Source organism: Gossypium arboreum, chromosome 7 (genome assembly GCF_025698485.1).
Source record: "Gossypium arboreum isolate Shixiya-1 chromosome 7, ASM2569848v2, whole genome shotgun sequence".
Classification (NCBI taxonomy): Eukaryota; Viridiplantae; Streptophyta; class Magnoliopsida; order Malvales; family Malvaceae; genus Gossypium; species Gossypium arboreum.
Genome location: NC_069076.1, coordinates 27,127,240 through 27,142,631, shown reverse-complemented (window position 1 = coordinate 27,142,631; position 15,392 = coordinate 27,127,240). Strand labels below are relative to the sequence as shown.

Here is a 15,392-nt window from a genome sequence, read left to right as displayed (position 1 = left end):
ATAAACACAGGCTATACTTTCAAATTGATTTGATGGCTGTGCTGCAAAACTATTAGACCCATTAGTAGTAAGCTTTTATAACATTGAAGATATTGATGATACTTGAGATGCGAGTGAAGTAAGAGCGTCTACTTCATGTATTCCAGCAACTCATCTTCCTGACACTGCTTGATTGGTTGGCCATTGGTAATTATTGCTGGAAATCCTCTCAATGATTTCATAATCCCTATTATAAGACTTAGAAAGGGGAACACCATTAGCAGAAGTGTCCACTACCATCCTCGTGTGAGCATTGAGACCATTATAAAATGTCTCAAGGATGCAATGTGGTATTCTATGATGAGGGCACTACTGTAATAATTCTTTGTACCTTTCACATGCCTCAGACAAGGACTCATCATCCATTTGCTGGAAAGTAGTGATCTCATTCCTCAACTTAGCATTCTTGCTTGGCGGGAAATACTTCATAAGGAATCTTTCTGCTAACTCTTGCCATGTGGAAATTGAATTTGGTGGCAATGAGTTCAACCAGGCTCGAGCTCTATCCTTTAGTGAATATTGGAATAGCTTCAATCGTAATGCATCTTCGGGTACTCCAGCTAACTTGAAAGAATAGTTCACCTCCACAAATAGTCTTAAGTGTAGGTGAGGATATTCGGTAGGCATTCCACTGAATTGGCCCACTATCTGAAGCATCTGGAACATGATCGGCTTCAGCTCGCACTATTGTGCCTCAATTTTGGGTCTCCTAATACCCAGATGAAGATCATGAAATACTGGCATGACATACTGTCTTAAAGCTCTATCCCTATCATCAGTAATAAGGATAGGATTTTGAGCAGGGTTTGCTCCGTTTCCTTGATTTGGATTTTCGAAGTTCATCTCTTTGGTCCTTCTCTGATTTGCTTGTCTTCTTCGCTGTCGAAAAGTTCGTTCTATCTTAAGGTCTACAGGGAGTAGGTCAATAATTCGTTCAATACTAATAAACACCTGAAATAATCATAGAAAAATTAATTAAGTTAAAAATTAAATAGAAAATTAAACCAAAATGCAAAACTAACAAATTCATAAATAATGACTTTTTAAAATAGTCCCCGACAACGACGCTTAAAACTTGGAATGATGCAAATGTGCAAGTGTACACAATATCAACAAATAATAAAGTGACAAGTAAGTGTCGAGTTATCATAGCCACAGAGGCTGTGAAAAGAATTATTTATGAATGCTATTTAAAACACTTTGGTGAAGAAAAATATTTTGTTTGAAGAGGGTGATTAAAAACTAAGATTTTAAGCTAAGTAAACTAAATAAATAAATCTAAAATGCACGATATAATTGTGTTAGATTAATTAAATTTCTTAACTTAGAATTATCAACCTCATTACGAAAAAATTCACATCAACTTGGTAATTTGCTAACTTATGAACATACTCACCTACACAAATCTATTCATCTCTTAACATATCCCTATGTCAATTCAAACGATTAATTAAATCTAATAAGAACATAAAAGACTATGTGAGGTAACAAGGTATCCTTACCTTGAAATAGTTTAATCACAATAATTATGCAAGTTATGCAAGGCAAATGTATCGCCAGATACAATGCTAATTTAACCTTCAGCTACCTTAGAAGAATAAACATGCACTGATTAAATATTGTGTCAATTAATTACAATTTCAATTGGTTTAAATAATTAATTCATTAGTTCCCTCACAATTATAATGCAAGAATAACTTAGGCATGATTTTACTTAATCAAGCATTTTACTGAGGCCTATAATAGCATAAACACAATTTTAATAATTTAAGAGGACGAAATGCAATCAACCCAACACAAATTAAATTCAAGGTAAGCTGATTAAATTAACCATTCCAACAACATAAATATTCATAGATATGTTCATCACAAAAACAACAAAAATTAAACAGATAGGGAACAAGAATCAAATCTTGTGTTTTCCCATGGCTTGACTAGGTTGCTCCGTTGCTCCGTTCCTCCTTATTTGTTGTCCTCGCTGATCACGGCTGCTATGAACACTCAGTTGTTGCTCCAAAATGGTTGAAGAAGACCTTTTTCTCAAGAGGAGAAATTGGTAAAAGAACAAGGAACTTTGAATGGGAAAATGAGAGAAAAAGTGAAAAAGGAGAGAAAGATTGTGAGAGAAGAGATATAAATGAGGGATGTGCTGAATGATTAGCCAAGGGGTGTTTTATAGCTAAATGTGGCAGCTAAAATTTGCTAAAAATAACAGCCAAATAGCCACCCCTTGGCTGGCCTCCTATGTGGTAAAGTTGATGGCTTCAACTTTGCTAAATATGGCTTGGGGCAAATCTACAAAGCCACCAATTATGGAAGGGTTTAATTGCAATTTGAACAAGTCTTCCAGGGCTTCTTTGCAGCTTAAATAATCAGCAAATGAGCCGAATTGGGTCAGCACTCGGATGGTTTTGGACTGTCCTTTTCTTGACTTGTTTGGTTTACTCGGTTCGGTTCAATCGGACCACTTTTCATAATTAATTAATCATAATTTATTAACCCAAATTAAATTGGATATAAATTAAAACTAATTATATTATGAATTAATACATATAATTTTGGATCGTCTTAGGCTAAAATTTAGTTCGCCTCGATACTTCAAATTGCTTCTCGATTTTATGCTTCTAGTAGTGTTTGCCGAGCCATTTTCGCCATTTGTGCAAATCTGTTGAAAATGTAACAGCCCAATTTCAGTGAAATCGGAATAGTGGTTTCGAGACCACAAATTCGAGTCTGAAAAATGAAATTATTTAAATTTCATAAAATCATAGGTATTATGATAGGAATATTGCATGAAAGTTTTTATCGAAAAATTTTATCAATTATGTGTCTAACTGCAAAAAGGACTAAATTGAATAAAATGTCAAAATTGAATTCTAGTAGTTATAAGGATTAAATAGCTATAGAATTAAAAGTGAGAAGTCCTTATATGGAAATTAGACCATTGATGAAAAACATGTAGACATTTTTAATGAGTCATCCATGGAAAAATTGAAAAAGGTTAAGGACTAAATTGGAAATTAAATTAAATAAAGTATGATAAATGATTAAATAGAATTAAACCCATTTTATATCATCTCATTTTGCATAAAATACATGGAAACCCTAGGAGAGAAAAATGAAATTTCTCAAGCTTGATTTGGTAAGTTTTATGTCCCGTTTTTAGTAATTTTTATATTTTTGAGATCGGGAAAGCTTAATTTCTTTATTTGGGCGATTAAATTGAAAGAAAACCAAAGTTTAGAAAATTACCCATGGATGAATATGATGTAAAATGAAAGTTTTTGTAACACCCCAAACCCGGCCCAAACGTTATGGCCGAATCCGACGTGCCACATTGAAGTTAAAAACCCACGTTTCATTTTAGTGTTCTAATAAACCGTCTTTTGTTAAGCTTAACCAAGTGAATGGAAGCTGTGCACCAGGTAGGTATCCAAAAACAGAGGAGGTGAGCCATGAAGGCTGCTTAAGTACCAAGCTCTTCGATTGGATCCAATCCTAGACATGCCCACAACCATTGCCACACTTTGATATAGTGAGTTGAAATTTATTTGAGTAGACATCTTTGAAAAACTGATTAATCGTGTCGTTGCGTTATTTTGAAAATGAGTATCATTTTGAAAATGCGCCCTAAGTTTAACCCATTTGAATTATTATCAGAAATATTTAGAGTTATTAAAAAATAAAATAATCCCAGAAAAAACAGTTAAAATGGCCTTATTACAACCCAAAAATAAATAGTATTTAAGATAAACTAGAGAAAACTGGTTACTTATTTAAAGTCCAAAAGCGATCACCGTAGCCACTCTGAATGCCCTCCGGCTCCAAGTCCCCACATCAAGGCTCACCTGCAAGGTTAAGGAAGAGGGTGAGTTTGGAAACTCAGTATGCAACAAGCCCTTTTCAGAGCCCAAACCAATATCAGCATACTAGGCCTAAGCCCAAATTCAGTCTCAACATATACTGGGCCGAAGCCTTTAGTTAAACAGTTCTCAAGGCGTAAGCCTTTTCATAATTCATATCATCGGGTCAAGCCTTTCTCAGAAGCGGTATGGCCCATAGGCCCATTTCAATAACACATGCAATATCAATGAACATATGCAAACCCATTTGGGGAGACTACTCAACCCACCTTTCACTACTCTCCACCCGTACCAACCAAGCTCTCCATGTGGGGAATAAGTCAACCCACCTAACCAAACTCTCCATCGGCAAAGATAGTCTTTATCATATAACCGAGGCCTAGCCTCTTTAAATAACTGGGCAAAGCGCTTTTTGATAAATCGGGACAAAGCCCTTTTGTGGCCCGGGCAAAGCCCTTTTGCACTTCCTCCATTCATATAAAACCCAACCCATGCATATATGAATATATCATGGCATATCATGTATAAAACAGTATCACATGCATCTTAATTATAACATATCCCTAGGGGTATAATGGTCATTTTTTACCTAGAGGCAAAATGGTCATTTTCACATTATAGGGGTTACTTCATTATTTTACCAATTATTAGAGTTTTCCATGCTCATTATTAATTATCAACAATTTCAAGTGTTTAAACAGCGATTCTAGCCCATTCTAGCAAAACCGAGTCAGTGGGCCAAAAACCCCTAATGGGCCCTGCATGGCCTAACTAGTCATTTAGGCCCATTTAGCCTATATTCCATAACGGTATTAACTGTCTTAAGGTGCAATTTATCTGGATTTCATTTTCTACCAAACTTATCCAAATGGACCCGAAAGCCCATTGGGCCCGATTTCAGCCCATCGAGGCCAACCTTACCATGATGTAGAAAATCGTGCCCTTACCTGTTCCAACAATCCCAATCATTAGACTTAGTGAATCTAAATAACTTATGAGCGTTCGCATGCTCACGAGTCCTCGAAATGCCAGAATTTCGTCATTTTGGCTTTTCGGCATATATCGATTTAAGCTGCGAAAGAGGGTTCGTTACACACCTGTTTTGTGACATTCACCAACAAAGTCTCCCATGAAAACTTACAATTATTCACCACCATTCTTAGTCTACAGTTCATGCTAATCAAACCCACATCTTTACCTTACCAAAATCAGCCAAAGAACCCTTAATGGCCATAGTTCACTTACCTTCACAGGGTCTGACGATATGATTCAAGCCTATCCAGCACTGACACTCCAAGCCTTGCTGCTCCTCCAACGTTATTTATTCCACTATACAAACCATAAAAATCAAATGAAGAAGCCCAGTAAGGCCTATATCTCAAATCGAAAACCTCCCTAAACTAGAGGGGTTTCAGCTTTTGTCAACCGTTATACTACTGAATCGATTGAAGTATGAATACTTACCACCGTCTTCCTTTTTGAACCGATTAAAGCTTAGTAGATGAAGGAATTGGCCACCAAAAGGTGAAGGGAAAAGAAGTTGCTAGTCTACAATGGAATCGGCACAACCAAGCTTCACAGGTTTCGGCTTTTGTAGCTTTTCGGCAAGAGTGAAGATAAGAAAGGGAGTAGTAGATGAAGCGAAAGGGAATAATGGACTGGTTTTGGAAAAAGAAAAGAAAGAAAGATGAATGGGAAGGGTGACAGTTTCGGTTAGAGAAAAAAATAAAAAGAATAGAATGGTTCTATGGTGCTCAAACAGAGGAAAACTGGCACAACTATAGCCTAATGCCGAAATACAACCCTCAAAATCCCCCTAGCCGATTTCTCCTCCCTAATCCCCCTTATTCGGCCAACTCTAATCCTCTTTCAAATCCCAAAAATCTCTCCCCTTATCACTCCTTAATCCATGAGTTTGACTAATTCAAACTCTCTCCAACAGAGTTCCATTCGGCTTCAACTTCTACATGCTCAAGGTATAAAAATAACATCACATTTGCCATCATAGAGAATCGAACCTTGGCTCTCCCCAGCCACTTACACGCCACCTTTTTAGCTCCCTAGTGGCATCACTTAGCCACTTTTCCAGGGGCTCCTTTGTGTTACATTTTACCCACAACTTAAAAAAGCCACCTATCCAAAGCCCCTAACTCCCTAAGTCCAAAGTTCAAAAATTCTTCCGGGTTTTGATCATCACATGGGCCTTCCATAAGCCCATTTACATATCTCAACTATGACTTTTCACTACCAAATACCAAATTTTAAAAAACTTAACCAAATTCTCAAAAATTACGAAAAATCCAAAAAATCAGGATGTTACAACTCTACCCTCCTTAAAGAAATTTCGGCCTCAAAATTTTACCTGATTCAAACAGTTGAGGATATTGTTGACGCATTGCCTCCTCAGACTCCCAAGTAGCTTCTTCTTTGTCATGGTTTCTCGAAAGTACCTTCACCAATGGGACTGACTTCCTTCTTAGTACCTTGACGTCGTGATCAAGTATCTGAATAGGTTCTTCTTCGAAGGTCAAATCCGACTATACTTCAATTTCTGCAATTGGCACGATATGAGTTGGGTCAGAACGATATCGCCTTAGCATGGACACATGAAAAATGTCATGAATACAATCCAGTTCCGGAGGTAAGTCTAGCTGATAAGCCACCGGCCCTATCCGCTTAAGGATTCGATAAGGCCCAATGAACCGTGGACTCAACTTGCCCTTCTTACCAAACCTCAATATCTTCTTCCAAGGCGAAACTTTCAAAAAGACCATGTCCCCTACAGCATATTTAATATCCTTATGCTTTAGATCAGCATAAGACTTTTGTCGATCAGCTGCCTCCTTCAACCGATTCCTGATCACATTAACCTTGTCTTCAGTATCTGCTACCAACTCTGGACCAAGTACTTGCCTTTCCCCCAACTCTGCCCAACAAGTAGGCGAACGACACCTTCGCCCATTCAGTGCCTCGTAAGGAGCCATCTGAATACTTGCTTGGTAACTGTTGTTATACGCGAACTCCGCCAATGGCAAGTAATCCTCCCAACTGCCCCTAAAGTCGATAACACAACCCCTCAACTTTTAGAATCTGAATGACCCTCTCTGACTGCCCATCCGACTGAGGGTGAAAAGTTGTACTAAAATCCAATCGCGTTCCCAATGTCTCATGCAACTTCTGCCAAAATCGAGATGTAAACCTTGGGTCTCGGTCAGAAATTATCGATACTGGCACCCCATGCAATCGCACTAGCTCTGCCACATACAACTTAGCCAACTTCTGAAGTGAGTAATCGGTTCGGACAGGTATGAAATGGGTAGATTTTGTCAACCTATCTACAATCACCCAAACTGAGTCCTTCTTAGAAGGTGTCAATGGCAAACCACTTACAAAATCCATAGTTACCATTTCCCACTTCCAAAGTGGGATCTTTACTGGCTGTAACAATCCTGAAGGCAGTTGATGCTCGGCTTTTACTTGCTGACACGTCAAACATTTCCCCACAAATTCAGTCACTTCTAGCTTGAGCCCAGGCCACCAAAATAGCTCTCGCAAGTCTCGATACAACTTACTCCCTCCTGGATGCATAGCACAAGGTCCACTATGTGCCTCTTTTAAGATCATCAACCTCAAGTCAAAGTCTTTCGGCACACAAATTCTTCCTTGAAAACAAAGAACCCCATCCTTATTGATACGAGCACGCCCCGCGAACTTTATCGAGTAAGTCTATCAAGCCGATCAATGACATGTTGGCAAGCTGATCCAAGCTCGTTTCCAGCTCCACGAGCTCTGTCCAGCTCAAATTCAGCTTATTCGAGCTCAATCCATCTTACCTGAGCTAAACCAAGCTCACTCCTAGCTCACTTTCAACTCACGAGCTAAACCTTAGCTCAACTTCAGCTTAGGAGTTTAGCCTCAACTCAACTTTAGCTCACAAGCTAAAGCTTAGCTCATTTTAGTTTAAACTCGATTTTGTCTTTAATGCATTAAATAAAAATTTTCACATATTTATTTAAGCATTAAACTTGTCTTATATTAATATTTGTTATTAATATGCCATAGTCATTACATAAATTGATTATGTTCACATAGTGAATTAATGCATGACATTAATGTGTTCACATCATGCCAAATTTATGAGTGTCCATGAGATATCTTAATGACTTGTTTATTTCATGTAGGTACATCCCTTGACGGTACAATGTATGGATGAAGAAACATCTCTTTTGGGCATTCCACACTCATGAATGAAGAAGTATTAAATGTTTGGTGCATGTACGGCTAGATGCAAGGTTTCTACAAATTCATGCATGTGTCGAATGCATGTATGGACATTAAAGGCTAGTCCATGAATGGATCAAATGCATGGGATGATAGAATGCATGAATGGCTTAAGTGCATGTATGGTGGCTGTCTCCTAACTTTCTAAGGCACTTATTCGGCCAAGAAGTAGTTGTTCACACTTTGAATTGACCTATAAGCTACTACACATGCATGGATGGGTTCAAGAACGTCTAAAGGAAGGAATTAACTCAATAATTCAACACATTGATTGAATTAAGTGTATGCACAAAGGGGAGAACGAATTTACTAGGTTCATGCTGCCATTTATGAACCTACATACTATTAAAGAGTTTAATTATGAGGATACATGTTCCATACAAGTGCATGAACGTCCCAAGGAGATGAATGCAACCTTTGGTGCACATACAAGTCACTTGAAGCCTTTCTTTATGATTAAGCATTCATGCACACACTTAGGGGAAGAAAGTGTCCATTCAACTAGTTCATGAATCATCGAATTTATGAACTATTTTAATACATTAGTGTGAACGTTTTATTATTGTGTGAACACCTAGATGTCAAATTTGAATGGTCATCTATGTGCCTATAAGTATTTGTTTTCTTTCAATTGTAAGAAACTTTTTGCCAAAATTTTTATTGAATTTAATCTTGTGAGAATTTTCTTCTCTAAACTTTGCTTGAGACTTTGTTGACTTATCTACCTAGTAGTGGCGTCAACCTGTTTGCTTCACCCATATACCGAGGTTCCTACTTTGTTAAGTAGTGGGTCGAGGTTCTATCATTTTCATTTTGCCTTGAAAGCCTATAAGCATTTGGGTCGATATTTTCTAATATTGGTTCGTGCTTGCTTTTGAGTTCCTTCTTTCCATTCTTACATTTACTTTAAACTGAACCTTAATATTCATATTTTAAACCCTTCATTTGAACCCCTTGAATAGCTTTCGCATAATTTATTTAGAAACATCTTTTTTGAACAAACTGAACGATACTTTCTCGTGAGCGATCGGTAAACTCAAGATACGACTCGACTCTCCCGAGGCGGTTCGTATCATTCGCATCGAGCTACGAAAATGAGGAGTTCGTGCGACGAAATTAATCCCGGGTTAGTCCAAGTGAACGCAAGTAAGTAGGATCCAAAAAATAAAAAAAAAAGAAAGAGTATAGAAAAAAAATTTATACCAAGTTTTCTCATCTTGATTAGTTAGTCATTGTTATATAAAACAAAAATCTACGCAATTAACAAAAATAAATCGTGTACAAAAGTGTTTTATTGTATTTAGTTTGTCAATATAGTACAAAAAAGTTATACAAGTCAAAAAAAATTTGAAAAAATTCAAAAAATTTCAAAAGAAAAAAATCGAACAAAAAAGTGTTTAATGAAATTCGATTGTTGTTCGAATGTCAAAGCCCTTGGTTTGATATCGTTCCCGATTCATCTTCTATTCTAATCTCATCCACGCCACACTTTTTTTTTACCCAATTTCCTTTTTCTTTTAGCCAACCCGTAACCCCTCATATGTTATCCTTTGTAAAACCATTTGAAACTGACCCACAATACTAGAGATCAAGTCATACTAATTTTGTTACAAGGTTATAAGAGGAGAAAGGAGCGGAAAAAGGCGTGAGCGAGTGAGATCATTCGAATGGAGGTAAAAGCCAAATGAGTGTAAACATGAGCGGGAGTGACACCTTTTTTCTTCTTCTTTCCGAGCAAAATTGTGAGGTTTGTGGTGAGGTACTTAATTTTTTTTTTGTTTTGTGATCTAACATTTTCTTTTTAGCAACAAAAATCATGTCACGCGAAGAGTTCACCGAATCAGAATACCAATACTTGATTCAAGAAATGCGAAGAATGGCGACTAAACGAGACCAAAGTGATCGAGTTTCTTCAAGTCGTAAAACGAAACCAAGAACCCCACGGAGATATACCCCCGACTACTACCTGAAAAAAAGTTCCAATCGTGATTCCTTTTCGTCATCTACTTCGAGACAAAGAGATTCATACTATGACTCATATTCATCAGCGAATTCGATAAGTGACTTTGATCGAAAGTCCTTTTCATCAAGAAATTCGAGAAGACGAGAAGCCGATTATGATTTTGATTCATTCCAAGATGGCATTCGAAGAGAAAGACATACTCCTACTAGATCTTCAAAGAAAACTTACTCGGAGTATTCTTCACGAAGTTTTGATTGTGAATCATACGCAAATAGTTCTTCATCTTTTGAACAAGATTTGTATTCTCATCGTTCTTTTGTACATTCTTGTAAAGAGAAAATAAAGAAAAGAAAAGAAAAGCAAAAAAGAAAAGAAAAGAAATAAAAAGAAAAGAGAGGCAAGAGGCAAGTAAGAGAAAATGAGCGAATCTTGAGAGAACTTGAAAAAGCCTTTGAAAAGCAAAAGAAAAAGAAAAGAAAAGAGATTGAAAAAGAGAACGAAAAGAAATTTGAGAGTGAAAAAGAAGATGAAAAGAAATTGAAACAAAAGAAACGAGTGATTCGGAAGAAAAGAATCGAGTGAGAAAACAAGTGAGCAAGTGAGGATTATTTCTACTAACCCACCTGTTCGATCTTCTTGTGAATTAACTTTTCATGTTCCTAGAAGTTTGTGTGACCAATTCCATCTACATTACCTTCCAAATGAGAGGTGTTTTAGGTTGTTTGAAAAAGGTAAGTTCGCGAATGACTACCACCCACTTGCGATCGAAGGTAAGGAAGGTAAGGATTCTTTGTTTATCGAATCAAAGTCACTTGATTTGGATAATTTTTGTTCACTTACTGTTCTTAACGAATTTGTTTTAAAAGGTGCCATATACAGCTTTTCTTATGACGATTACTACATTGGCAAATTTGTTGACAACATTAGATTAGTTTTCTCTAATCGAATTTTGAACATGTTTGATCAAAGTCTGTCACGTAAAAATTCTCATGTGTTTGACCCTGCAAACTTTTTGAACTCATGTGTTAAATCTTTATGTTTAAATATGCCTGCTCAATTGATTTGTGATAAATTTGCCTGTTTGAAAAGTTGCATGTTCGTTAAAAATTCTTTGTTTGGCATCCATGTTAAAAGATCTTCACATGATATGTGCAATTGTGTTCTTCATGAACAATCTTTGACTTTTTGTGCGAAATTTCCATGTAGTGATTTGCATTCCCAATTAATACTCGTGAAGTATAAACCTTTGCATTTTGGTATGCTCAGTTTTGTCAAATCAACATGTGTGTTTAAACTAGTGAAATATAATTCGTGTGGTGAGTTGATTATACTTTTTCTAATATGTTGCTTGTTGGAATTCCTAAACAAGTTCATGTGTTCAAGCCTGGTATTTGCTACATGAATTCATTTAATGGAAACATTAAGCACTTTGCATCATTTGCAATCAAAATATGTTTGCTTGATGTTCAAACTTTTGATAAGAAGGTGAAATTCAATGATTTCGGTTTCAATTTTGATTCATTGATTAATCACCTTGTTTGGCCACATCTGAAATTTTCGTTTCATTTCGAGAAGGTAAGGCCAACCTATGTTTTTGGAATTGAATCAAATTTCCATGGTAACTTTCCTTTTCCATTTAAGTCCATAGTTTTCGATAATACTAACCAGCCTTATTTTTGTGAATTCCACCCATCGAGGAGCAAGACATGTCATGGTGCGTCACCACCTATTCAAATTTATCGGAGTAATAGGTTTGTCTTACGTTATCTATCCAAAGAGAGAAGATTCATTTTGACCGAGAAAGGTAAACCCAATCCTCAATTGTCTTCTCTTCATATTTGTCAAGGTAAGTCATCTGAAAATTTTCAAATATCTTTGCTCAATTCGATTGAAGTTGAAAATTCCATTGATTGGTTGTTTGGAAATTATTTATACTTTGATGTGATGGATTTTTCCTTTTGGCATTGTGATGATGTGATTATTACGTTGGAATTTGGAGACTCCCCACATATTGTTCAAAAACGAAAGGAAGAGTTAGCATACCTTTGGCCATGGCATACCTTGCATGAGCAAGACAAGGGACCAAATGAGTTACTATATTCGATTAAAGAAATTAAAATGTTTTGGATGAGGAATAATGTGTTTATGTGCCTACCATCATTTTCAACCAATAATCCCTTGATCCAACTTAGTTTTCATGTTTGTAACGATGGTCTAACGAAACTCTTTGATAAATTTATGTATGCTTGCTTTGTCCAATTGAGAATTTTGGCATATGTTCGATTGAATGAATATTTTATGAACTATCGAACACATTTGAATTTGACTCCTTTGAGTTTCTTTTTACCGGCTATGGTAAGAATTTTTCAGGTTTGTGTGACATCTTCCATCCCATTTGATCGAGGAAAACCATGCACGAGTCAAAGTTCTCCCATGGATAAACAACTTGACCTGAGGACAAGTCGCCTAAAAGAGGGGGGGAATGATACGAGCACGCCCCGCGAACTTTATCGAGCAAGTCTTTCAAGCCGATCAATGACATGTTGGCAAGCTGATCCAAGCTCGTTTCCAGCTCCACGAGCTCCGTCCAGCTCAAATCCAGCTTATTCGAGATCAATCCATCTTGCCTGAGCTAAACCGAGCTCACTCCTAGCTCACTTTCAACTCACGAGCTAAACCTTAGCTCAACTTCAGCTTAGGAGTTTAGCCTCAACTCAACTTTAGCTCACAAGCTAAAGCTTAGCTCATTTTAGTTTAAACTCGATTTTGTCTTTAATGCATTAAATAAAAATTTTCACATATTTATTTAAGCATTAAACTTGTCTTATATTAATATTTGTTATTAATATGCCATAGTCATTACATAAATTGATTTTGTTCACATAGTTGAATTAATGCATGACATTAATGTGTTCACATCATGCCGAATTTATGAGTGTCCATGAGATATCTTAATGACTTGTTTATTTCATGTAGGTACATCCCTTTGGACGGTACAATGTATGGATGAAGAAACATCTCTTTTGGGCATTCCACACTCATGAATGAAGAAGTATTAAATGTTGGTGCATGTACGGCTAGATGCAAGGTTTCTACAAATTCATGCATGTGTCGAATGCATGTATGGACATTAAAGGCTAGTCCATGAATGGATCAAATGCATGGGATGATAGAATGCATGAGTGGCTTAAGTGCATGTATGGTGGCTGTCTCCTAACTTTCCAAGGCACTTATTCGGCCAAGAAGTAGCTGTTCACACTTTGAATTGACCTATAAGCTACTATACATGCATGGATGGGTTCAAGAACGTCCAAAGGAAGGAATTAACTCAATAATTCAACACATTGATTGAATTAAGTGTATGCACAAAGGGGAGAACGAATTTACTAGGTTCATGCTGCCATTTATGAACCTACATGCTATTAAAGAGTTTAATTATGAGGATACATGTTCCATACAAGTGCATGAACGTCCCAAGGAGATGAATGCAACCTTTGGTGCACATACAAGTCACTTGAAGCCTTTCTTTATGATTAAGCATTCATGCACACACTTAGGGGGAAGAAAGTGTCCATTCAACTAGCTCATGAATCTGCCGAATTTATGAACTATTTTAATACATTAGTGTGAATGTTTTTATTATTGTGTGAACACCTAGATGCCGAATTTGAATGGTCATCTATGTGCCTATAAGTATTTGTTTTCTTTCAATTGTAAGAAACTTTTTGCCAAAATTTTTATTGAATTCAATCTTGTGAGAATTTTCTTCTCTAAACTTTGTTTGAGACTTTGTTGACTTATCTACCTAGTAGTGGCGTCAACCTGCTTGCTTCACCCATATACCGAGGTTCCTACTTTGTTAAGTAGTGGGTCGAGGTTCTATCATTTTCATTTTCGCCTTGAAAGCCTATAAGCATTTGGGTCGATATTTTCTAATATTGGTTCGTGCTTGCTTTTGAGTTCCTTCTTTCCATTCTTTCATTTACTTTAAACTGAACCTTAATATTCATATTTTAAACCCTTCATTTGAACCCCTTGAATAGCTTCCGCATAATTTATTTAGAAACATCTTTTTTTGAACAAACTGAACGATACTTTCTCGTAGATGATCGGGCAAACTCGCATACAACTCGACTCTCCCCGAGGCGATTCGTATCATTTGGTATCAGAGCTACTAAAATGAGGAGTTCGTGCGACGAAATTAATCCCGGGCTAGTCCAAGTGAACGCAAGTAAGTAGGATCCAAAAAAAAAATAAAAAAAAGAAAGAGTATAGAAAAAAAATTTTATACCGAAGTTTTCTCATCTTGATTAGTTAGCTGCTGTTGCTATAAAAACAAAAATCTACGCAGCCGAACAAAAATAAATCGTGTACAAAAAGTGTTTTATTGTATTTAGTTTGTCAATATAGTACAAAAAAAGTTATACAAGTCAAAAAATTCGAAAAAATTCAAAAAATTTGAAAAGAAAAAAATCAACAAAAAAGTGTTTAATGCAATTCGATTGTTGTTCAATGTCAAAGCCCTTGGTTTGATATCGTTCGATTCATCTTCTATTCTAATCTCATCCACGCCACACTTTTTTTACCCAATTTCCTTTTCTTTTAGCCAACCCGTAACCCTCATATGTTATCCTTTGTAAAACCATTTGAAACTGACCCACAATACTAGAGATCAAGTCATACTAATTTTGTTACAAGGTTATAAGAGGAGAAAGGAGCGGAAAAAGGCATGAGCGAGTGAGATCATTCGAGTGGAGGTAAAAGCCAAATGAGTGTAAACATGAGCGGGAGTGACACCTTTTTTCTTCTTTTTTCCGAGCAAAATTGTGAGGTTTGTGGTGAGGTACTTAATTTTTTTTTTTTTGTTTTGTGATCTAACATTTTCTTTTTAGCAACAAAAATCATGTCACGCGAAGAGTTCACCGAATCAGAATACCAATACTTGATTCAAGAAATGCGAAGAATGGCGACTAAACGAGACCAAAGTGATCGAGTTTCTTCAAGTCGTAAAACGAAACCAAGAACCCCACGGAGATATACCCCCGACTACTACCTGAAAAAAAGTTCCAATCGTGATTCCTTTTCGTCATCTACTTCGAGACAAAGAGATTCATACTATGACTCATATTCATCAGCGAATTCGATAAGTGACTTTGATCGAAAGTCCTTTTCATCAAGAAATTCGAGAAGACGAGAAGACGAGAAGCCGATTATGATTTTGATTCATTCCAAGATGGCATTCGAAG

At 36.6% G+C, this 15,392-nt stretch overlaps 1 non-coding gene across 1 annotated transcript; it reads left to right on the top strand.

Moving 5' to 3' along the window:
• The first annotated feature begins 331 nt into the window (after window positions 1-331).
• On the top strand, window positions 332-438 carry LOC128295801 (small nucleolar RNA R71). Its single transcript, XR_008286350.1, has one exon. It is a non-coding gene; the product is annotated as a small nucleolar RNA R71 (small nucleolar RNA).
• Window positions 439-15,392: the final 14,954 nt, after the last annotated feature.